The 26,662-nt window shown below is 43.2% G+C and overlaps 1 protein-coding gene across 1 annotated transcript in view; it reads right to left on the minus strand.

Moving 5' to 3' along the window:
• The window catches only part of LOC143706526 (uncharacterized), a 346,835-nt gene extending 328,719 nt beyond the window's left edge, over positions 1-18,116 (minus strand). The window contains exon 1 of the mRNA XM_077198494.1: positions 18,106-18,116. The gene's annotated coding sequence lies outside the window, so the exon portion shown is untranslated. The remainder of the gene's footprint in view (positions 1-18,105) is intronic.
• Between the last annotated feature and the right edge of the window lie 8,546 nt (positions 18,117-26,662).

Here is a 26,662-nt window from a genome sequence, read left to right on the forward strand (position 1 = left end):
TGGCTCTACTCACAGGGCTCAGACAGACGGAGAGAGGATGAGAATTCCACAGCGAAGCAGGCTCTCTTCACCGGACTCCAGCAGACAGGGAGAAGATGTGGATTCAACAGCGAAGCTGGCTCTATTCACAGGGCTCAGGCAGACAGAGAGAAGATGAGGATTCAACAGCGAAGCTGGCTCTACTCACAGGGCTCAGACAAACGGAGAGAGGATGGGGATTCAACAGCGAGGCTGGCTGTATTCACAGGGCTCAGGCAGACAGAGAGAGAAGATGAGGATTCAACAGCGAGGCTGGCTCTATTCACAGGGCTCAAGCAGACAGAGAGAAGATGAAGACTGATCAGCGAAGCTGGCTCTACTCACAGGGCTCAGACAGACAGAGAGAAGATGAGGATTCAACAGCGAAGCTGGCTCTACTCACAGGGCTCAGACAAACGGAGAGAAGATGGGGATTCAACAGCGAGGCTGGCTCTATTCACAGGGCTCAGGCAGACAGAGAGAAGATGGGGATTCAACAGTAACGCTGGCTCTACTCACAGGGCTCAGACAGACGGAGAGAGGATGAGGATTCAACAGCTAAGCAGGCTCTCTTCACAGGGCTCAGGCAGACAGAGAGAAGATGGGAATTCAACAGCGAAGCTGGTTCTATTCACAGGGCTCAGGCAGACAGAGAGAAGATGAGGATTCAACAGCGAAGCTGGCTCTACTCACAGGGCTCAGACAGACGGTGAGAGGATGAGGATTCCACAGCGAAGCAGGCTCTCTTCACCGGGCTCCAGCAGACAGGGAGAAGATGTGGATTCAACAGTGAACGAATACTTCACAAACTCACGTAGACAATAAAGAGAAGATGGAAAGTTCACCACTAGATGGTTTCCTTCATTGGCCTCAATTCAACAAGATGCAAACGATGTTTCCACAGTCAGGACCGCCTCCCCGATGTCTCAGCATTACACTTCCAGTCGTGTTTCACTATAACCCACACAAATCCCCACACGTGAATATATAATGGTACAACACTGCAAAGTCTCGTCACTCACAGATTAGGGCGTAGACAGGGGATCTGGTCCACTGTGCATCGCTACAACCTCCTTGACTTCTCCCGATGAAGCGTGGGGTTTTCAAACCTTCTCCAGAAAGACAGTTTACACCTCCTGAAGTCTCATCACATTCTCCAAAAGATTTCTCATATCACAATCCAAACATCAACAGCAATGAAAGCGTAAGCGTAAGTTCTACCAGAAAGACTCCATTGCACGTCACTAATTTATAATTCCACACTACCAATCACAGTTCGACATTGAATATAAAGATTGATCCTACCGTTCCATGTTGTTGCCCGCAGGTGTCGTAGCAAAGTTTTCCCCCATCCTCCCCACCACCACCAGAATGGCTCCCGTCCACTCGTCGGGGGGTAGGCTCCGCCCCTGCCTCTAACATCAGGCAGGACCTAAAAGCTAACCTTCAGACCCTGACGGAGGACGAGGCCTACGCCAAAGAACTCAGAGACGGAGCTTGTCGAGCATCTACCTTTATTTTTGTCTGTAAACTCCTTTCACAAAATAAATTCTTTTTTCGAGAATCCTTCTGAGTCTTTATGGTAGAACTGATCTTCTCCCAACCTCCAAAAGATTTCTCAGATCACAATCCAAACATCAACAGCACTTATCTCTCATCCACCACGGTTTTCCTCTCCACATCCAGATTCGCCCGAACCCCCGCAGCTTTCCTTTTCCCTTTCTGCTCGACCCTGAGTTGAAGATGAGATACCCTTTTATCCTTCCCCGAACGACAACGTGTCCCAATCGCCATCGTGTTCGCGCTCTCCCGCACCGGTTTCAAATCTTTCACTAACAATTCTCCGTCTCTCCCCAGTGCTTCCGGGTTGGTGTCTTCCGGGTCCCACACCGGAAATCCTTCCCGCCCGACACCCGACCGTGATTAAGGTTCCGCCTAACTTTGTCACCCCGGTGACACTTACGCTAAATATGATTGTGTCACAGACTCAGTCCAAGGACTGGTTTGTCACAATAGACTTAAAGGACGCTTACTTATCTATCCATCCTCATCACAGGAGGTTCTTAAGGTTTGCTTTCAGGGGCGAAGCATACCAATATCGGGTTCTTCCATTCGGCCTAGGTTATCACCCCGCACCTTTACAATATGAGCGGATGCAGCTCTGGTTCCTCTGAGATTCCAGGGCATTCGCGTATTAAATTATATCGACGATTGGTTGATTTGAGCTCAGTCCGAGCTTTTGGCAGTTCAACATCGAGATGTCGTTCTGTCCCACATAAGGAGGTTGGGGTTGCGGCTCAACACCAAAATGTGTACTCCTCCCAGCTCACAGGACCACTTTTCTAGGTGTATGATGGGATTCGACAACATGCAAGCACGTCTGTCTCCTGCACGTATTTCTACGTTTCTCAGCCGTAAAGAATGTAAACTAGGTCAGTCATTCACTGCAAAACAGTCTCTGAGACTGTTGGGGCTCATGGTAGTTGCGTCCAACGTAGTTAATTTTGGCCTTCTGTACATCCCTGCAGTGGTGGCTCGGGACCAAGGGGTTTTCTCCGAGGGGAAATCCGTTTTCGCATGGTCAAGGACACACGGCTATGCCTTCGTGCCTCGGTCATGTGGAAGAAACCTTGGTTCCCCGCCCAGGGCCCAGTGCTGGGGGCTTCTTGTCGACGCGTCACGCTATCGACGGATGCTTCCCTCACAGGAAAATAAACGCAGAAAATAAACATAATCCTACGCAGAAGGATTATGAAAATCGCAGAAAATAAACATAATCCTAGATATTAATTTGAAAAAGTGGCTACACTAACGAAAAAGAAAGCTTCAAGCCCAGAAGTTTCCAAGAAACACAGCAGTAATGACTTTATGAACTTCTTCACTTATAAGATTGATAATATTAGGGACAAAATTATAACTATGCAACCGTCTACTACAGCATCACATCAGGGAGTGCATTATAGTCTCCCTGAGGTAAAATTTGATTCATTCATTGCCATAGGAGAGGAAGAATTTTGCAAACTCGTTAATTCATCTAAATCGACAACATGTATGTTAGACCCTATACCGACCAGAGTATGTGAGCGGTGCGGAGCGGAAAGAATTTGCGCTCCACGCTCAAAGCATTTCATAATTACTCCGCTCAAGCTTCGCTCTGGGTATTCAAATTTCCGCTCCTCGCTCACTCCCCCACTCCGTCCTTAATACATCAACCTCCGTTTTCGCTCCATGGTAAAACAAGTTTTTTTTCTTTTTTAAATAACACCAACCTCTGGCTCTGATCAGAAGATGCATGTAAGTAAACGAATACGCATTACTAAGAGAAGAACATCCACAGACTTTATTGGAATTTTGAACACGCCCAAAGTCAAACCAATAAATTAGGCTATCCTTTAGCTCACTTTTAAATAAAGCAAAATAAAAAATAAGTTTGGAATGAGGCTAAATAAAATAAATTATCAAATGAAAAACATTAAATAAAAAATATCAAATGCAAAACATTACATTAAATAAATAAAATAAATCCCAAACGAAAATATAAAGTAGAACAAATTTCCAAACGAAAAATATAGATCTCTTTAAGCCAACTTTTATATTAGGCTATGCTAATATTGAGAAATAGCCTAATATGAACAGGAAAAAAATGCTGGCTTGTTGAACATTTTTTTTTATTAGCAAAGCTATATCTTCTCCAGTGCTGCGTTAACTTTCAGAAAAATGAGCTTTTGCAGAGTTGCAGGTGCCAAGCACATGCGATTATTGCTGGACATCAGACCAGCAATAGAAAACACCCTTTCCACGCTGGCCGAGCCGCTGGGAATGCTAAATATGCGTCTTGCAATTTGTGAAAGTTGTGGGAGTACATTAGAATTTTCTTTCCAGATGCGAAGGACGTCGTCAACTTCGGTGTTCAATCTCGGCATTCCAAGGTATTGCTCGACTTCTCCTTTTACGTCTAGTGTTGTAGAAGACGAACAGGTCGCAGTTGCGTATGACTGGAACATTGACTTGACTTTTTTTGCGCTCGATGGCTCAGGGTCAGGGACAGTCACAGGGTCAGCGTCAGCGACAAGGGAAGGGGATGTTACTCTTTTATTTACGCTGCAGAGAAATTCTGTTTGACGAACTAACAACTCCCGGATCTCAATCTGTTTGCCTTGAACCTACAAGAACAATACAATTATTATTATTTTGCCCTTCTGTATTAGCCTATTATTATTATTATTATTATTTATAATAATATTAATAATAATAATAATAATGAGTTTTCATACAGGCCTACTGTATTATTTTATCATTATTGTTAATTTGCTACTACTCTTTTCTTTTAATAAACCATGGTTCATTTCTGAATTCTATGCCTTTGTGTGAATTACTTGCCTTTTCATCTCTTGCAATCCACTCGTTCTTGAAGCGTGGATCTAATAATGCAGCCAGAATAACGTGGGTGTCGTCATAAAACCTTTGATAACGATTCGAAAGGTTCTCAGCTAGAGTTTCTGCGAATGCGGCTATTTCCAGTGGAGTGTCACTGGAAATATCAGACATCACTCTGTGTATTTCCGCAACTGCCGGTAGGATCATTCCCAGGTTTCCCAGTTCCTTTTGTAAACTGTCTGTCAGTTCAGCAAATGGTGTGAGTATTCTCACTAAGCTTTGAAGAATCAGGACATCATTGCATGTGAGTTTCCCATCATCTGTGATTGACGTCATCCTGTTTTGCCACAGCGTGTCCTTCTCAAACATTTTCAGCACCGACTCGATCATCCGCAACTGACTGTTCCATCTGGTTGTGCATGCAGTTGTGGGACGAACACCTAATTTGTCGATTTCCTCTGTGTTCAGTGTGCTTTTTCTGACTGTTTTAACTACTTTTCCAACCTTGTTGATTATTGAATTGATTGCATTGTGCTTCGCGATTGCGTCTTTAATTGCCAGTTGGAGTAAGTGGATCGGACATCTCAAGTGAAGATTTGATTTTGTGACGTAGTGATCTACCATCTTGTTCAATTGGATGGCCAGCTGGTCTGCATGGAGCTGCAGGAGTGCAACATCTGGATCATCACCCTCACAAACTGCCTCCCTGTCCCCGACATCTTGGTCCAGCTGATCCCCGAATTCGCAAAAACCCGGCAGATTGAAGGCTTTTACCATATTGCTGGCACTATCAGTTACTACTCCGATCACACCACGCTGCTGAATATTCCAGCGTCTCAGGACGTCTTCATATATGGCATAAATGTGATTCGCTGTGTGGTGTCCCTGAATGTGTTCACAACTCAGCAGAACAGTGTGGCCTTGAAAGTTTTCATCGGAAAAACTGCCCACGATACCCAGAAAACTGTGACCTCGTCGGCTCGTCCAAATATCAAGGGCCAATGAGAGTCCATTGCAGCTCTCTAGCAGAATGCGCAATTTATTCTCCAACTCTAATAAAGCATGTGGCATGAGTGTGTCACGGACCGTGCTGTAGCAAGGTGGGGTGTAGCCAGGCTGTGCAATGTTCGCAAAATAGCGCATCCCTTCTCTTTCTCCTTTGGTGAGTGGCTCATAGTCCATGTAGATCATTTTAAAGAAAGCCTGGTCTAGTTCACTCTTCCTCTCCTGTGAAATATGTGCTTTTGTCGTTCTTTGTTGAAAGAAGCCTTTAAATGTACTGCTCTGTGTCTCTTTACACGTTTGCTGTAATTTTTTCTCTGCAAATAAATGTAAATTGAACATATTATGGCGCTAAAATTAAATGCAAATAATAAGTACCTAAATGCTGCAAAATATTTACAAATGTATTCCTTCTGCCTGGGTTGTTCAAGCTGAATAATATCGACCTTCAGATTTTTTTTCCACGTGTGAGCGAAAAACGTGATCGTGTTTCCTTGACACATGCCTTTTAAGATTCCACAAGGAATCTTTTGACGTTGTAATCACCTCCCCGCACTCACGTTCTCCTTTGTCATCACTACCTTTTACAATACATTTATATTTTTCCCCCCCTTCTTCACGGTAATATTTCAGAAACTCCATCTTTCTGTTTTTCTTTAACTGTGTTTAACAAATTATACAATCGTCCGTCATATGGAGTTGCACAGGCGGAAATCGCGAGGGGTTCAGTGAAAATATCATTAACAGCATGGGTAAAATTAAGTACATGATATATACTTCATATAAATGTTTGTGAAAGTACTAGTAAATCAATTCAAATGCAAACAAATGCAAAATATGATTAGAAACATTTTGAGCACCCCTCCGTCACCGCCTCACAGTGGTTTGGTCCTGTCTCGTGATTCGTAATTGAGCGATAGTGGAGCGTTTTCGGAGCGGGAAAAAAAACAACGCTCCGACATTTAAAAAATCCGCTCTTCGCTCCTGACAAAATCATGCAACTCCGCTCCTCGCTCCGCTCCCACTCCGCACCGCTCACATACTCTGACCTGTACGCATTCCCGATATCTTTGCTCCTGGGAGCTCTGGAGTTATGAATACTGTGGGCTCGGCCTCTGAGGGGGCCCAGCTCATAGATTCAGGTCTCTAGACCGAGGTCGTGGAGACCATACTCCAGTCCAGAGCTCCCTCCACTAGAAGACTACATATGCATTGACATGGAAACTGTTCTTTGGTTTGGTGGTAGTATTTCTTCACCCCAGGTCAGGTTGTACTTCTTAGTTCCCTACTAAATGTGCGGGTCATTTGCGCTCCAGGCCTTCTGTCCTCCACCTTTAATACCCCAGATCAGGAAAAACTTAATCTGTTATGCCCTTTCCGGGCTTTGTATGCGTATGTCCACAGAGCTGCTCAGTGGCATATATCAGAACAATTATTTGTCTGCTTCGGGTAACTTAAGATAGGTTGCCCTGCATCTAAACAGATAATGAGCAAGTGGGTAGTTGAGGCTATCTCACTTGCTTATGAAGCGGCCGGACAGCCTTCACGTATGGCTGTTCAGGCCCATTCTACAGGAGTATGGCTGCCTCTAGGCTTTAATTTCGGGTGTTTCCCTTCAGGACATTTGTAATGCGGCAGGCTGGTCCTCACCACATACATTTTCAGATTTTATGACTTACACCTCTCCACTCCTGGGGCTAGGTTGCTTGCTTCTTAGTGTGCGCAAGGACTTCACACAGAACGGGCATTTGTCTTTATGGCGTAGTGGGTATGGGGTTCCCACAACGTCTCAACGCAGCTCGAGTTCCCTTGAAAGGGAATGTCTCAGGCTGCATATGTAACCCTGGTTCCCTGTGTTTTCCTGCCATACTTCCTGCATGCCCTGATCGACTTGCTTCAGGCTTTTTCAGAAGCTGTCGCGGTCTGTTTTCAGGTGTGCTTTATAGCTTCCTGGTCTATGACGTCACCCGCCTATGACGTCTAGCTCTTCCATTGGACTGATTATACACGTGCTTCACGACGCAATCACGCAGAGCGTTCCCACCGCGTCTCAACGCAGCGTCTCGTTCCCTCTCAGAGAACCAGGGTTACATACGTAACCTGAGACGTTTCCAATATGAACAATATGTTCTTGAGGAAGATGGGCTATCAAAAGAAAGAATAATAGACTTATGATTGGACAGTGGAGAAGGTAAAATATCAACCTTATTGACGTAATCAGATAAAGAGTCAGATATTAACCAGAAGTCAATCCTAGACCTCAATGAACCAGAGCTGTTAGACAAGGTAAATTGTGAAGCATGAGGATGTTTTTCCCTCCAAATGTCAGTCAGACCAAACCTTGAAATCAATTCACAGAGGCCTGATGATCTATTAGATATTCTAGGTGGTGACCTATCCAAAGAGCTGTTCATAGTTTGGTTAAACTCTTCACCCAAAATAATAAGCAAATTAGAATATTTAGATTTAAAATAGTCTAAATATGTTTCTATTAAATTAAACAATGTTAAGTTATTTTTTGCAGTGTTAAATCCATAAATGTTACCCAGGACAAAAATACAATAATTTAAGGTAACTAATAGCAAAAGAAAATGACCTTCAGGATCCAAGATTGTCTCTATTATTTTACCTTTAAACTTGTGCTTTAAAGTTAAGACTCCTGCTGAAAGATTGGAACCATAAGAAGAAAACACCTCATCACCCCATTGTGATTTCCAAAACTTAAAATCACTAGAGTTTGCATGAGACTCTTGTATAAAATAAAAATCAGAGCTAAGAGATTTAGCATACAGAAAAATAGCTTTACGTTTGACATCATTACGTAACCCTCATGCGTTAATTGAACAAACAGAAAGTTTAGGAAACATTAGAACAGGCACTAGAACTGTAACAAGTGAATCAGTCCATGACATCCTGTAAATGAGAAACTTACTCGTAAATAAACAAGGTTGGGGTGATTCGGAGCAGATGACCCTCAAAGTGACTTAATAGTCTGTTAATCTTTCAGCAAGCATTTTTGAAGATTGAGAACTGTTACTTACATCAGAAACATGACAATAAAGGCAGAAGAGTAGCCTACCACTAGCAACATCATCAAGTTCAAATCATTCAACAACCCCCAAGACTTGCAAAAGAAGTTCTTTGCCATCAACGTAAGCCTTTGGACCAACGAAGTAAGTGCGGTGCCCTTGCTGACGGGCTCTCTCAACAAGTGGCCAAAGTTTGTTACGCTGCACGCAATCCTCGGGGGACAGGTCTTATGCGAAACGCAAGTGGTGGGTAGCAAGATACGGAGAGTTCTTTGCGGCTTTCCAGAGAGCATCCCGAAAATAACGCATTGTGAACTGAAGAATAATTCCATGAGGATTTTTTGTTGTTTTTTTGACCAGAGGGCAGAGTGTCGTCGCTCCTCACTCTTCCCGGTGTACCACATCAATTAACTCGTGAGATTTTAACAACAGCCTCGCATATATCCAGAACTTTCTGCCTTATGTTTTCTCCTGGTTGTTCAGGTAGACCGTGGAGCCGCAGATTCCATCTCCTTTTGTATCTGGAGAGATCCTGAACTTTATTCTCCAATTCACAGATTCGTCTCTTGGCATTTGTCACCCTCTTATTAACTCGCTCCACATTCCCCTTTACATCTTTAATTTCTTCTGGCAGGAATTCGACTGATACCTTCACTTCTTCGATGCTTTTAACAAGGATGTCGGCTCTTTCATTAATGACGGACTAGAGGGATGTTATTATCATCATGGCTAAAAGGGAATGCAGATCTTCATCATCATCATCATCATCATCATTCCTGCCTTTTTTGTGCGATGGTTCCTTTATCGGAGTTTCAGGAGGAGGGACGACAGAACCAGAGCACGAGTCGAAGTCCACAGTAACACTTGCACCGAGATCTAAAGATGAATCCATCGGCTTAGATTTGCGTTTTGTCATATTTCAAAAATTCTTCCAACGGTTTGAGCACTCGAATGTGTTAGGCCTAACTAACGAAAATCTAAATAAAAGGATAGGCCTTAGTAATAAGGGCTATTATGGGGGCTCAGTCCCCATATGGGTATTAAAAAAAAAAAAAAAAAACATATATATATATATATATATATATATATATTGTTTGTATACTAAGGTAGGTATGAACAATACAATAAGTTCCACACCTATTAAGTACATCCCTGAATATTTAATTAATTTCTACACATGTGTTTTTTCAACACATGTAATGTTTTAAACTATTTTTTTTTAAACTATACATTTGTGCAGTACAATACCTTTAAAGAAGATCTACATTTATCATTTTTATTCATGGAGATAAAATGGAAAATTGGCTACAGAGGTCTATTTATTAGCTCATTTGCCATTTCCATTCCCTTTTCTTTCCGTGTGCTTTTAGATTTATTAAAATATGAGGGCTAAAGCCCTCCTAAAATGGACCTAACGAAGATTTACTTTTTGTGGGGCCCTTTTTTCATAATGGACAATGCTTCAGAGTAAAATATTACTTTTCTCTTTATGTAGTGAAAGTAAAGCAAGTAAAGATAAAATATTTAAAAAAAATGATATATATATATATATATATATATATATATATATATATATATATATATATATATATATATATTTATTATTGAGATTTATCATCTAGTTCACATCACCTGAAAGCTGAATAAATAGGCTTCCCATTGGTGTATGGTTTGTTAGGATAGGACACTATTTGGTCGAGATACAACTATATGAAGATCTGGAATCTGAAGGTACAAAAAAATCTAAACATTGAGAAAGTCGCCTTTAAAGTTGTCCTTTTATGTTTGCGATTGTGCTGCATTCACTCAAAAAATGTTTTTATATATTTACGGTAGGAAATTTACAAAATATCTTCATGGAACATATTAACTTAATATCCTAATGATTTTTGGCATAAAAGAAAAATCAATAATTTTGACCCATACAATGTTGGCTTTTGCCACACATTTACCCGTGCTACTAGTGGCTGGTTTTGTGATCCAGCGTCAGACACACACACACACATATATATATATACAGTATATACGTCACATCTGTACACATAAAGAAGGTGTATCGGCAAGTAGGCTATATTGCGTGTGAGGATATTGGAAGTGGAGTTTATAGCCTTCTCTCACAGCACTTGATATCATTAAATTTATCAATTTGATGGCAGATCCAGAAAGGTTCAAAAATGTTGTAAAATGCAAAAGACTTCGTACTTCGGAGTGGCCACAGAAAAAAGAGACTGCAACCAGGCTTTAAATGTAGTCACGTAATGCTGATGTTGTTAACATTACCAATTTGAGAACAAACTATTTTGCACGGTTTGATGTGATATAATAAGCGATTGTTATATTTAATCAGCGCGATTTACTACTATGCTTTTTTTCCCTTAGTTGGTCAGAACAAAATTCAGATTGTTCAGATGACATTTTCCAGTGAAAATTCTTATGTTGGTCATACTTCCAAAAGGTAGAATCTGTGTTTCCGAATGAAAGTATTCGCACCGGCGTGGTGACTGACAGCCGCACATTCTCCTCAAAACATTGGATTCATCCGTGCTGTGCTGTGCCGAGGCACAACCCACATAAAGTTGAAAACTCCGTGAATAACTGCAATTGCAGATTAGAACAGAGATGGTGACAAAGAGGAAAAACTAGGGACTGCAGCTTTAAGTACAGTAATGAAGTATTTTTCTCAGCTTTTAGTTCAAAATTTAGCTTTTTTATGAAATTACCCTCATTTAAGTGTTGATAAAAAATAATGCATGTAGATATAATAAAACATTTGTTGTTGTTGTTGTTGTTGTTGTTGTTGTTGTTGTTGTTGTTGTTGTTGTTGTTGTTGTTGTTGTTGTTGTTGGCCACTTTTATGGAGTCACAATAAGTGTTCTTTGTGCATTTAATTTATCTGAATGACTCAAGTCCAAGGTATTCTATTCTGATTCATATAAGCTTCAAATGTTATTGAAATAAGAGTGCTTGGTTTTTAGATTACAAAGTAATGACTATGCATATGAATCACTCATTAGTGAAAGGATCTTTAAAGGTGAATCACGCTGTGTGATCTAATTTTTGCATGAGACTAATGATCTCAGATGCATTGTCCCTGTTGTTGCAGAGTCGGACAGGTTGCACCTGACTAAGAAGTACACATGCTATAATAAAATCAATAAATATAAAATGCTTTCACCCTCTAGATCGTGTATCACAGTTATAACTTTAAAAAGATGACTCCAATTCCATTCCCACTAACATCAGCCAAAGTTGTGGCTTTAATTTCACCCCTGACAACAGCTCTTCCATTAAAAGCTTCAAGCCTCCATCAGTGCCCTCACATGCCAGGATGCTGGAATTAATCACACAACTCACGAAAAAACAATTGAGTAAAACTAAATTACCAAAGCAGTGAGAGAGGCTAAACAGCCTGTCCCATTGACACTGAGGCACTGACGTCAAAATAAACATATCTAGTGCTGAATATTCCCTCTTTGGCAGACCAAGTATTCATAAGGCTGAGCATCTGGGTCTGTGTTAATTAACTTGGCATTATCCACATTCATTTTGTTTAGTACTGGGCTCATGGGTCTGTTTTAGAACTGTTAATTTAGGCCTGAGGAACATGGGGATGCCCGTGCCTGATTTGCAGAGAATGCAGTCAGTCCTCCCAAGTGGCTTAGGCTCTCCTGGAATTTCGCAGTAATTTAACTGTGCTGTCAATCACGGTTTGCTCAATGTCCCTCTATGTCTCAGCAGTAACAGGAAAAGAGAATACCAGTGATGGGGAAGAGGAAACAATGGTCATTGCTCACATTTCCCAATAGCAGAACAGGTGTCTCCCTCCTAATGCCAACAACATAATATGGAATTGGATGAGATGCAGTTGTGTCCTGATGAGGTATTTTAAACACCAACATATTTGGAAAAATCCAGAAATGCCCTTATGTTGATTATGAATATATGTTTCTGTATTTCAGTTCCCAAACAAAAATATGTATGTCAAAATTGACAATAGTAAATGTTTCAAAAGTGTGAAACACTGCTGAGTACATTATGTAAAGGCCAGTTGTTTAGCAACAAACAACCAATAATACACTCAACTTACCTCAATAAATATTTATGTGCTTTATACAGTCTTATAAAACGGTTAGTTCCAGTCCTTGATTCTGATTGGTCAATATCTATAGCGCTTGGACAACCTGTCACTCGCATGAAATCACAGCAATAGCAAACCACAATGATCCAAGTGTCTAATCAATTCCTGATGGACAAAATCAAGTCTCGCCCAATTTTTCTTGCCCAATAAGCTGTTTCACTCAGATATGCATCACAATGCATCACAAAAGACTTTCGCAACTTCCATTTCATGCTGACTTTAAGAAGAGACCGAAATAAGTTTTATCATTTGAAATTAAAATTCTGAAAGACTACAAAAGGAAGTTACAAGCCCAAATAATGCGCACAAGCAAGACAAGCACTTAACACATCCAGTGTGCTGTGTTCGTCCAGTCAATGATCAGCACCGTATATAATCAAATAAGGATACATGTATGTGTAAAAAAAACCTGGGTAAAGATTGAACAGTGTGAACAAGGAAAAATATTCTGTTAACCCAGAGTTTAGAATGACCCGTCCCGGGCTGAACAATTTTAAGTGTGAAAAGCCCAAAAATCCCTAAACAGTCAAGAACATCTTGAACATTCAGGTCATAGTGATTAATGTATTTAATCCTTTCATTTCCTGACCTATTATTGCTGTAAAGATGCACTTCACTAGTCCTAGTTCTCGTGTCAATGGCACATCTCACCATTTCTTAGAGACATGCATACTTTTGAATTTGAAGATGCAGCCAACCTATTTTTGATGAATTTCCCTTTAATTTCAGCAGCTGACAATGCTGACCAGGTCTCCACACTGGAAGGGTATTGTTAAGAAAGTTCAAGCAGTGATAAGGTTAATAAATAGCTGCACGGCACTGAAATGCCATGTCAATTTGCTATGTCTGCCACATCTTCGACTTGGAAGGTGAGCTGCCTTCATATTACTTGAAAGTACAGGCAATGCCTAAAACTGGTTATAAATTGAATTTTAATGGCACCATATAATATGCTGAGCCATGCACTTTTTTGCCAGCTCTCTTCTCAACGTTGTCACAAAGCAGTCATTCTTATGACCCTGAATTACTCCCGTCATTGCAGACTTCAAAGATTTATCCAAACAACCTCTGAAGCGCATTGCACTCACTTCCATGTGCAATACGTTCAACTGAGTTTTAATTTAGCAATGCCAAATAATTTTGTGTTTGTTAAAACCAGTGCATTTTCAGAACCATTAGTTGGGGTATGTTTTGACTGTATAAATCTAGAATAACATTTGTTTGTTCAGTTGTCAGGCTACTACTCAGACTATTGATCGTGTGGTTGTTTGAGAGAAGGCAGTGAACTGTGTAATGTTTTTTTTTCTCTATCTCTAACTCAAAGACTATTCGCCTCCAGATTAGGACCACTGTTGCCTGCCAGGTTTCAAAATTGAACTGAAAAACTTTTCTAACAGAAGTATGGTGCATCACTCCCCTATCATATCATATTTTCAAGCTTTAAATGCATCTATCTTTCAGGCAGACCTCTTTTTTTTGTTCCTCCTTCTTTACGATTATAACTTGTGCTTATATGTTATCCACTGTATAGGGCAATTACATATGTAACTCTGTAATGCTAAAACTTAAACATTAATATGTCAGGACCACTATTTTCGGAGACAATTAGCATACTGTACAGTTTGGATTGGCAGTATGGTTCCGTTCTGAAGATCCCATCCATGCAGCCAATCATGGACAAAAGCAGGGAAAGCAGTGATAACCCCCTTTAGGGTAAAGAGAACAGAATCATCATAAATGTTTGCAGATATCATGGTAACACTTTACATTAAGGTTCATTAGTCAATGTATTAACCAACATGAACTAACCATGAGCAATCCATTTGTTACTGTATTTGTTAATCTTTGTTAACATTAGTTAATAAAATTTTTTTTTTTTTTTTGAAATTAACATTAACAAAGATTAATTAATGCTGTATACGTGCAGTTGATTATTAGTTCATGTTAACTAATGTAGTTATTGCAAAGTTATTGATGTTCAATAATTTAATCTAAAACAGAATTCAAGAAGTTAGTCTCGAAGAGGAATATCAGAAGGCCAAGCCCTGACTGGATGAGAAGAGGATCTGAGGATGGAGGATGGAGGAAGGTAATTATCTCCAGAGCAACCCGATAAAGCTGCTGATAATACTGAATGGACCTTATAAATAGGAATGCTGATAAAGCCGTCATTTTCCTATACAGTAGGTAGACATGGATCAGCTGAGAGTCAGCTCATGCGAGCTTGACTGATGTGACCTGCCAGAACTAATGTACGCTTGATATGTAACCCCTAAATAACAAAATAGCGAAAAATAAAATAAATAATTTGTTACTTAATTAAAAAAATTCTAAATCATGCAGTATTAAAATAAATCGGGACCAGGGACCGGCGGATTAATGGGTGCACGAAACAGGTTTTATTTTGGATACATGAAAGGCGGAATGAATTCTCCTGTACGCAGGAGGAAGTTTGAGTCGGACTGTCACCGGGCTAATGATCTTGGTGACAGGGAACGGGCCGATACATTTAGGAGCAAGTTTGTTTGATACGGATCGGAGAGGAATGTTCTTAGTAGAAAGCCACACTTTTTGACCAACGACGTATACGGAACCAAACATCGAAACACTCTCTCCAAATCTTGGTTGGCTCTCTCGGTTTGACCATTGGTTCGGGGATGAAACCCCGAAGAAAGACTGACAGTCACCCCCAGTAACTTACAAAACTCTTGCCAAAATTTGGACACAAATTGGGGACCCCTGTCAGAAACCACCACGTCCATCGGGAGGCCATGTAAGCAAAAGACGTGATCTACAACAGTTACCGCTGTCTCCTTGGCGGAGGGTAATTTGGGCAAGGAAATAAAATGAGCCGCCTTCGAGAACCGGTCCAAACGACCGTCTTGCCCTGGGAGGGTGGTGATAAAATCTAGCGCAACGCGGGACCAGGGTCTCAAAGGGACAGACAGCGGTTGGAGTAACTCATCTGGGGGTCGATTGGAGGATTTACCAGTGGCACAAACCGAGCAAGCCGAGACAAAACTGCGGATGTCACGAGGCATAAGTGGCCACCAGAATCGTTGCTTTACCAAAAAACTTGTGCGATTAGCTCCTGGATGACAGGCCACGCTGGAACAATGCCCCCACTGAATAACGTTGGACTGACGCTCCTCTGGCACAAACAAACGATTCGGTGGGCAATCGGGCGGAGGCGTTACCCAATCTAAGGCCTTCATGACCTTCGATTCGACCTCCCACCTAAGAGTGGAGATGACTAAAGTCTCGGGTAAAATACACTCGGGAGTAGACGGGCGTTCGGATTGGTCAAAAATTTGAGATAAAGAATCGGGTTTGATGTTTTTGGAACCCGGGCGGTACGAAAGAGAAAAGTCAAAACGTCCGAAAAAAAGTGCCCATCGAGCCTGCCTAGAGTTGAGACTTTTAGCGGTTCTAATACTCTAGATTCTTGTGACCGGTCCATACGATAAAAGGTACCCCTGACCCTTCTAACCAGTGACGCCATTCTTCCAGCGCTAACTTGACTGCCAACAACTCTCTGTTACCAATGTCATAGTTACGCTCAGCAGGTGATAAACGATGGGACAAAAACGCGGAAGGATGCATCTTGCCGTCTGTGGAAGAACGTTCGGAAAGAACTGCTCCTACCCCCAACTCTGACGCATCGACCTCCACCACAAACTGACGTGATGGATCAGGGGCAACAAGGATGGGTGCCGAAACAGAGCGGCCCTTTAGTTTGGCAAATACAACCTCGGCTGTATCGAGACCACCTGAACGTCGTTCTGGGGGAGGTCAAGGCAGTCAGAGGTGCGGCTAGTTGGCTTAAGTTGCGAATAAAACGCTGATAAAAATTGGGAAACCCCAGAAACCTCTGTAGGGCCTTACGGGAATCTGGACTTGGCCAATCAATCACAGCCTTAACCTTGTCAGGATCCATACGCACTCCCTCAGACGAGATGATGTACCCCAGGAAAGGAACAGACTGTGCATGAAAAAAGCATTTTTCCGCCTTGACAAAAAGCCCATTCTCTAGCAACCTCGGAAGCACTCGTCTGACGTGCTGAACGTGTTCCTGGAGAGAAGATGAAAAAATCAATATGTCATCCAGGTAAACATATCGTCTCTGTCCGATGAAAACCGCGTATGTCCATTTTGCAGATTTTGAGATTTTTCGACAGATAGAATGTCCAGGTTCATTTCCGTATACAGTAGGCTTCACATTATCTAAATGACCAATGAAAAGTTGTGAAATCATGTCATCTGATTTTCACGTATATCCATTAGGTGTCAAAGCTGTCAATCACGCCGCGTATCTCCCACCCTGTGCGGCATCTCGCCGGTCTCGTGAAGTTTCATCTTAAGCGTCTCTGGAAGCTCAGCATTGGATAGCCGAATAACACTGTGAGGTAAAGTATCAGCAAACGTTTGTTTTTGACAACTTTTCTCAAGTTTATTATATATTCACAAAATTACAGTAGGACTGTGCAAACAAAGTATCAGTCTAGTATTGCAATGTCAGTGTATTGATTCATTGTCCCTTCATAGTTTGCAAGAGACATTTAATAAACTGAGCGTATTTAATAAACTGAGATGTAGGCTATTTAATAAAATGAGCGTATTTAATAAACTGAGACTTAGGCTTTTTAATAAAGTGAGCGTAGCCTATTCATCTGTCAATATGAAACGCGACTTGGTCATTCTAATTAATGATCGGAAGAACGCATATCGACCACAGTTACTGTAAAATATGCACGTATTTCCATTTAAACTCGATTTTGGTCAAATGTGGATTATATCATTACACTGGCCAGAATATGGTTACATTTAAAGATGCAGTACCAAGTATGCAATGCTACGTTCCCTTTCAGGTAACTCGAGCTGCGTGAAAACGCTGTGGGAACGCCCCTGCATGAGTGCATCATGAAGCACGTATGAAATCAGTCCAATGGCGAGACGGAACGTCATAGGCGGGTGACGTCATCGACCAGGAAACTATATAAGCACCCCAAAACACAAGCGCATCAGCTTCTGAGTCTTCAGCAAGCACTCTGTGTATGAAAAAGTCTGTGTCTCAAGTGTTTTTGTCTGTCCTTAGAAATTTCTAGGCAGGAGTTTTTCACATATATATATATATATGTATATATATACAGTATATAAAAAGAAAACTATAAAATCAGGGGGCATACATCCTGTCGAGGCAGGGGCGAGGCCCGGGGAATGGAGACTCCATCCCGAGGTGATGGAGCTCCTATAGAAACATTTCGGTCGTGCCGAGGTAGACCTATTTTGCATCCAGGGAGACATCACACTGTCCACTGTGGTTGTCTCTAAGCCATCCAGCCCCTCTGGGGTCCAGCTCATAGAATCTGGTCTCTCGACTGAGGTCGTGGAGGCCATCCTCCACTCCAGAGCTCCGGTCACTAGGAAATCATATGCCTTGGGGTGGAATAAGTTCACCTCTTGGTGTGGGGAACACCAGTTGGACTCAGTTAACTGCCTGGTGGGTGCAGTGCTGGAATTCCTTCAGGAGCGTTTCTCCACAGGGTTATCCCACTCCACACTGAAGGTGTACGTGGTGGCCTTATCTGCTACTAGGACCCTTTAAGTGGAGACTCTCTCGGGAGACACCCGCTTATAACTCGATTTCCTTCGTGGCACTTTGAGGCTGAGGCCAGCAGTTCGCTGAGGGTGCCGACCTGGGACTTTGCGGTTGTTCTAGAAGGTCTCTCTCTAGCACCGTTCGAGCCAATTGAAGACGTTTCTGAGAAGTTCATTACTCTAAAAACTATCTTTCTTCCTGCTATCTCTTCTTTAAAAAAATTAGGAGATTTTTAAGCTCTATCGGTCTCTCCCTCGTGCTTGGGATTAGAAGCCTTTCTCCATCCTAGACCGGGCTATGTTCCTAAGGTCCCAACTAATACTGGTAGGGCTATTGTACTGCAAGCCTTCTGTCCTCCTCCTTTTGACGTCGGACCAAGAGAAACTAAATCTGCTTTGTCCAGTTAGGGCTCTAGATGCTTACGTCCACAGAGCTGCCCTGTGGAGAAAATGTGAACAACTGTTTGTTTGTTTTGGACCCCCTAGGAAGGGCTGTCCCGCATCTAAGCAGAGGTTGAGCAAGTGTGTGGTCGAGGCCATCTCACTTGCCTACGAGTCTGGCGGTCAGCCTTCTCCTTTGGCTGTCCGGGCTCATTCAACCAGCGGTAACCAGTGGTTGCCTCTAAGGCTACTTTGTCAGGAGTATCAATTCAGGACGCTTGCAATGCGGCAGGCTGGTCCTCACCGCACACATTCGTAAAGTTTTACCATCTTGACTTCAGCTCCACTCCAGGGGCGCAGGTGCTTCGTCCGAATGTGCGCCTTGAATTCACACGACGGACACTTGCTCGTATGGCGACGTTGGTATTAGCATTCCCACAGCGTTTTTTCACGCAGCTCGAGTTCCCTGAAAGGGAACGTCTCTGGTTAAGTATGTAACCCTAGTTCCCTGAAGGGAACGAGACGCTGCGTGTCTGTGCCATACTCCCAGCATGCCCGTGAGCACTTGCTTCAGTCTTATCATAAGCTGATGCGCTTGTGTTTTGGGGTGCTTATATAGTTTCCTGGTCGATGACGTCACCCGCCTATGATGTTCCGTCTCGCCATTGGACTGATTTCATACGTGCTTCCTGACGCACTCACGCAGGGGCGTTCCCACAGCGTTTTCACGCAGCGTCTCATTCCCTTCAGGGAACTAGGGTTACCCATGATGATGATGATGGTGATGAGGTCTTCTCGGCGGAGTTTCCACCCGATAGTAGCCTCATTGTTACTACCGGGCTTGATCTTTTACTGGGCACGAGTGGATGAAGTGACCCGCCTTACCGCAGTACAGACACAGTCCTCGGGATCTCCGCCATTCTCTCTCCTCCCGGGAAAGCCGAGTTCTACCCACCTGCATGGGCTCGGGATCGAGGCGGGGCTGACCATGTCCATGTGGTCGGCGCGCGAATCCTCCGCGCCGCAAAACAGATGGTTCTGCTGGAACCGACCCATTCTGCTCAGGCGAGCGTCGACTCTTAGTGCCAGTTCGACGAGCCCATTCAGATTAGACGGAAGGTCCAGCATATAGATTTCCCGCTGGACACAGTCAGCCAACCCACGCAGGAATATATCCCTGCGCCTCCTCGTTCCATCGACACTATGCAGCCAGGGTGCGGAACTGGATCGAATATTCCAACAACGAGCCGTTACCTTGACGGAGATCAGCGAGTAGTCTGGCCGCATCCCTACGAGCTAAATGACTTTTATGCTCGCTTTGAAAGAGACAACAGTGAAACTGCCACCAAGCTCAAATCCCCAGCAGACAACCCGCCAATCACACTCTCCTCCACAGATGTCTGCAAGGCACTGAGCAGGATCAGCGGGCACAAGGCTGCTGGACCAGACAACATCCCTGGACGCGTACTCATTGCATGTGCGGAGCAGCTCGCTGGGGTTTTTACAGACATTTTCAACCTGTCTCTTGCCCAAGCAGCAGTACCAACATGCTTTAAATGCACTTCCATTGTGCCAGTGCCAAAACACTCCAGCCCGAAGTGCCTTAACGACTACCGCCCTGTAGCACTCACACCCATCGTAATGAAGTGCTTTGAGCGGCTGGTCCTGGCACACCTAAAAGACTCTCTACCATCCACATTGGACTCACATCAGTTTGCCTACCGTAGCAATAGGAGCACAGAGGATGCAGTTTCCATGGCACTGCACTCTGTGCTCACACATCTGGACCAAAAGAACACCTATGCACGCATGCTGTTTGTTGACTTCAGTTCAGCATTCAACACTGTCATCCCAACTAAGCTAATAGCCAAACTTGGAGACCTGGGCATCAACACCTCCATGTGCAACTGGATTTTGGACTTTTTGACCAACAGACCCCAGAATGTTCGATCTGGCTCCACCTGCTCCACGTCCATTACACTCAACACTGGTGTACCACAGGGCTGTGTGCTAAGCCCGTTTCTCTACTCCCTCTTCATCTATGACTGCAAGCCTGTGTACGGATCTAATTCCATCGTCAAGTTTGCGGACGACACTACGGTGATTGGTCTCATCAGCAACAACGATGAGACTGCCTATAGGGAGGAGATCAAGCACCTGGCCACATGGTGCACTGAAAATAACCAGCTCCTCAACACCACCAAAACGAAGGAGCTCATCGTGGACTTCAGAAAAGAGTCAAGAGGCACACATGACACCATCCACATCAATGGAATGGCTGTTGAGCGTGTCTCCAGTTTCAAGTTCTTGGGAATCCACATCTCGGCGGACATGTCCTGGACAACCAACACCTCCTGCCTGGTCAGGAAGGCTCACCAGCGCCTTTTCTTCCTGAGGACACTGAGGAAGAATCAGCTTTCCTCGACTATCCTGGTGAACTTCTATCGCTGTGCAATAGAAAGCATCCTGACCAACTGTGCTACAGTGTGGTATGGGAGCTGTTCTGTTGCAGAGCGCAAGGCACTGCAGCGGGTGGTGAAAACCGCCCAGCGCATCACTGGGACTCAACTACCTGCCATCGAGCACATCCAGAGGAAACGCTGTCTGCACCGAGCTCGCAGCATCCTTAAGGACTCCTCTCACCCAGCCCACAGACTGTTTTCTCTACTGCCCTCCGGCAGGCGTTTCAGGTGCCTCCGGACCAGGACCAGCAGACTAAAGAACAGCTTTTTCCCCAGAGCTGTCTCTTTACTGAACTCTAACCCTCACTGATCCCACTCCCCTCATATACTGATAATCTCTCCTCTCCCTCCTCACACCTAACTCCATTTTGTTATTGGTTATTTGTTATTTGCAATGCTATACTGTTAATTTGCACTGCTGACTATTATCATAGTAACAACTGTTTACATATGCATCTTGCACTACTCACCTGACTAGAATATCAATTTGCACTGCCGACTGTTTATTTACAGTACCAATTGTTTACATATACATTGCAATACCGTACTTTAACTGTAATATGCAATTACTTTCCATTGCACTTTTACTCGGATAGCTTCTGTCCAACTTAATTTGCACTTCTTTAAATCCATTGTTATAATTCTCATTTAGCCTTACTTATTACATATATCTATCTGAAAATCCTGTTCATAGTAATAACCATCTGTTTATTATGCTCACATTCTGTATATTATCACATTCTATATATATCACATTAGTATACTAAGCTCACATTCTGTTTATAGTAATAACCATCTGTTTATTATGCTCACATTCTGTATATTATCACATTCTATATATATCACATTAGTATACTAAGCTCACATTCTGTTTATAGTAATAACCATCTGTTTATTATGCTCACATTCTGTATATGATCACATTCTATGTATATCACATTAGTATACTAAGCTCACATTCTGTTTATAGTAATAGCCATCTGTATATATATTCAAAGTACACATTCACCTGTAAACTCTGTTTATAGTAATAATCATCTGTATATTATGTTCATTGTACATATCTGTAAAAATTTGTTTATAGTAATAGTCATCTGTATATTATATTCAGTACATATCTAGCTATATTTATTCAGTACATATCCATGTACTGCACTTACGGAACCATTGTATATCCTGCACTTGCTGCTAACTTCTGGTTAGACCCAAACTGCATTTCGTTGCCTTGTACCTGTAGTTGTGTAATGACAATAAAGTTGAATCTAATCTAATCTAATCTAATCTAATCTAATCTAATCTAATCTAATCTAATCTAATCTAATCCCTACCCGCTACCGCACGATCGAAAACCCTTCTAATTTCCTCGGAGAGTGCCTGGAACGAGGCGCAGCATGGGTCTTGATTCTCCCACACCGCCGTTCCCCAAAAAGCTGCTTTGCCAGAAAGCAGAGTGATGACGAATGCCACTTTAGACTGTTCCTGACTGAACGTCTGGGGCTGCAATGCAAAATGCATAGAGCAACAGGTCAGAAATGCTTTACAAAACTCTGGTACACCTGCATACCCTTCTGGTGTTTGAAGACGTGGCTCTCGCTGATGGTGCGGTTCCGGTGGAACGGGTGGTGTTGGTGGCGCAGTGGGAGCTCTCAGTTGTTGAAGTTGTTGGGTAAGCTCGGACACCTGCGTCACAAGCGCTTGGACCGCCTGACCTGTGTCGGCGATACTCTCTTGCCGTTGATCCATTCTCGCGATGCTCAGAGAAGCGAAATCGCCCCAGCTCGTAGCGCTGCTGCATCCATGATATGGTCAGATCGTTCTGTTACGGAATGACAGAGACAGGATGCAATTGCAAAAACGCTATTTATTATCTCAAAACTTGGTCAGATAGTTACACCACACGGACGACACACAACAGAGATGATGGTCGAGCGGACCTCGGTGGACAACTGGTGGTGGTGCTCTGTAATCCAATGGTGGTGCTCTGTGATCCAACGGTAATCTCAAGACGGTGCTCTGTGATCCAGTGAAGGTGCTATGAGTCCAGACGAACCGACACGACAAGAGACACAGGGAATCCACAATCAAGAAGACAGACACGGGAACAGGAACAGGAACAGGGAACACGCCAGGAAAACCGAACAACGATCTGACAACATGAGACAGCAGTTACTGACATATAAAGGGACAAACAAGTGGAACCAGCTGGCGCTGCTAATCAGTGATAATCAGCGGCCACACCCACACACACGCAACAGCACACAAGACGAGAGAGAGACAGTGAATTCATGAACCGTGACAGTTACGTATCACATCTTTAGTATATTTATCACACATCCATAGGGACATTTTACAGTCATAAGCAGTCTAGCAGTAAGTCATTGTACAAGGAAACAATCTTTTATAATGCGAAAGAACGGGGAAAAAATCCTTTACAACCAAAGTGTCTGCAGATTTTTCTCAGCAAGAAAAACTCAATGCCAAAATCAATAGGAACATCTCCTTTGAGGTAATATTTAAAACAGTATGAGTACATAAAAGTAGGGAGACTTATAATGCTAAAAATAAATAATGAATATTAAAAACCTTCTGAAGTGATAGGAACAGATCATATGGTGCAGTAATTCACCCTATGATATCATAATGACCTAAATGTGCTTTTCATTTCAATACTCTACCCAGTAGAGTAGTTGAGTCTATCATAAAATAAATAGCATGTGTTAATCTGTCGGAGGTATTGTGTGTTTCTCATCAGCTCAGAGGGTACAGAACAATTCCGCCTGTTTAAATGTGAAGCAGATAACAGCTCTGGACGGTGCTACTCTGGAAAGTGATAAACTAGGATGAACAAACCTGGGGTGAAACAGTGCTTGGTCCAACAGAGCTAAATTCATTTTGCTAGCTCACGAAATGGAGTTATCTGAATCAACTCTCTTCTATATTCACCACAGGATATTGAGGAAGGCCAAGGTCAAATTACATTAAAAATCTGAGAACATTAGACTCCATTGCAAGAGAAAGTTTTGCAACTCAGTCAGAGATAATCTCAATCTCCAACTGTGATTGCAGGAACTAAAAAGCTTAAGATCCTCAGACCACGTAAAAATGGTGCTTTAGGCAAGAAAACAGATGATTTGATTAACAGTAGAAATGCAATGGGTTCAATGAGAATCTCAAATAATTTGCTTTTAAAATGTGATGCCATGGCTGTCTGTAGTGTTTAGGGTCTACCATAAGCACACTGTAAAGTGAACATGTGCTGTTTTTTTTTTTTTTTTTACCTAAATAAATTATTCCCACTATTTTGTGAGGTTGATTCAGTCATTATAAATGATGACATTATATGTTGACTTGGATAAAATCAGTTAATTTATCTGTTACCACATGAGGACCTTAGGTCCTTCAGGACTTTGTTAGGTTTACCGAGAAATAGTAGTCAGTGTATAAAGTGACATGACTGATGCAATACTAACTTTTCATACTCTTAAAAGGATAGATTACCCAAAAAGAGTATTCTGACATAATTTTCTCGCCCTCAAGCCATTTCAAACCTTAATGCATTCCTCTGGGCGCTTCAACAACATACAAAAGCAGCTTTTCTCTAAAAGAGCAAAACAAAGACCGATAGTACATTTTTAAAGGTGCCTTTCCGACTGTGTATTTCTGGGTGCAGTCGATATCTTTCGCCATTGGACGGCCTCACGTGTTTGGGTCATTCTCACGCTGAGAAAGCTTTTGTGGATGGGTCATGTTTTCACTGCGAGAACATGACCATTGTAACGTTGCGATCACGACTCTCTTTTCTGACTAAAGAGAGAGTCAACTCAGCCGCTCCCTGTGCTGGTCCTGCTGCAATACATGAGACCTCATTAGCTAGCACTTAGGGTGATATGAGGGCAACAACGAGAGTGTTTTGGCTGAGTTGACGATAGCAGCATTAGAGGCTGGGCTAATGCCTTCTTTCGCAAGACTTGGCTGGGCTCCCACTTTTGGGTGAGGTGGCCCAGAATACGTATGATGCTGGTGGCCATGCTTGCCGAGGCTGCCGAGAGCATCGGACAGGCCGCCAAGGTCGCGCTTATCGTCTGCTCGTCACTATGGGCCTCTGCCTGCGGCTTCCACCCCCCACTGAGCTGACCACAGGAGAGTGATGCATCATGGTCATCAGATGAATGAGAACCCCAAGAAGGCTTATTCAAAGTGTCCCTGAGACGGGCAACCCAGGGATAGCAGGAATTACTCACACTGTTGAACACACACAGACTGCTCCTTCCCATGGTGCAGGGCTGGGAAGAGAATATTTGGTTCCCTTATGTTTTTGTTTTGCAGCTGTCCCAAAGGGCAGTGGTACCCACATTTACAAAGAAAGAACAGATTCCGCACTCCCTGGGTCAAACATCTTGGAGCCTGATCATGGTGGATGCGAGCCCCTCACCACCTCATCTTCAGCTTCAGCACACAGAGAACCCCACTCAGGTCAGTGTGGCACGTTCAGAGGATGTGAAGCATCTTCACCTGCCATTGGCCGGTTGCAGACAAGGTTCATGTAGCAGTTCACCCACAGCCTCAGGATTGGGACGCATATTGTTCCTCTGGTGCCACCTGTGAATCAGGCCCTGCTCAGGCTCCCGTTCAAGATGATAATGCAGAAGTGCATTTTGACAGGCGATAGACCTAAAGGATACGTACATTCATGTCTCGATTCTGCCTTGACACAGACAGTTTCTTCATATCAGTACAAGGTCCTGCCGTTCAGGCTGTCCCTGTCTCCTCATGTCTTCAACAAAGTTGCAGAGGCTGCCCTTGCCCTGCTAAGGGAAGTGGGCATCTCAATTTTTTATTATCTTGACGACTGGCTGATTCTAGCTCACTCTCGTGATTTATTGTGTGCGCATAGGGATCTGGTGCTCAGACACCTCAGCCAATTGAGGCTTCAGGTCAACCCGGGAAAAGAGCAAGCTCTCCCCAGTGAAGAGCACCTCTTTTCTAAGGATGGAGTTTAACTCAGTTGCAATGATGGCGCGCCAGGTCTGTGCTGAATTGCCTGAACTCATTCAGTGGAAAATCAGCAGTCCCACTGAATCAATTTCAGAGGCTCCTGGGGGATAGCATCCTCAGCAGCGGTAACACCACTCGGATTGATGCATATGAGGCTGCTTTGGCACTGTTTTTAGACTCTAATCCCTAGATGGGCATGGCGCTGAGGTAAGTATCACGTGGCTATCATGCCGATCTAGCACCGTACATTCAGCCCTTGGACAGATCTTGTATTTCTACAGGCAGGGGTTCCCTTAGAACAAGTGTCCAAGTGTCCAAGCATGTTATTATCACAACAGTTGCATCCAAGTTAGGCTGGGGCACCGTGCAATGGCCATGCAGCCATGGGCTCCGGGACAGGACCTTGACATGCGCTAGTATATCAATTGCCTTGAGTTGCTGGCATTATTGCTGGCCCTGCGGAGGTTTCGACCGTTGATCCAGGGCATGTTGGTTCAGACGGATAACACGGCGACAGCCACATACTTAAATCGCCCCGGGGGGGTACCGTTCCTGATGTCTCAACTCGCCTGCCATCTCTTTACTTTGGAGTCAGCAGCGACTTAAGACAGGTCTTGTTATTTGCGCCCGACTGGCCCACCCAGACTTGGTTCTTGGAGCTT

Source organism: Siphateles boraxobius, unplaced genomic scaffold (genome assembly GCF_051911475.1).
Source record: "Siphateles boraxobius isolate OS27281-9 unplaced genomic scaffold, OSU_SipBor_1 41, whole genome shotgun sequence".
Taxonomy (NCBI): Eukaryota; Metazoa; Chordata; class Actinopteri; order Cypriniformes; family Leuciscidae; genus Siphateles; species Siphateles boraxobius.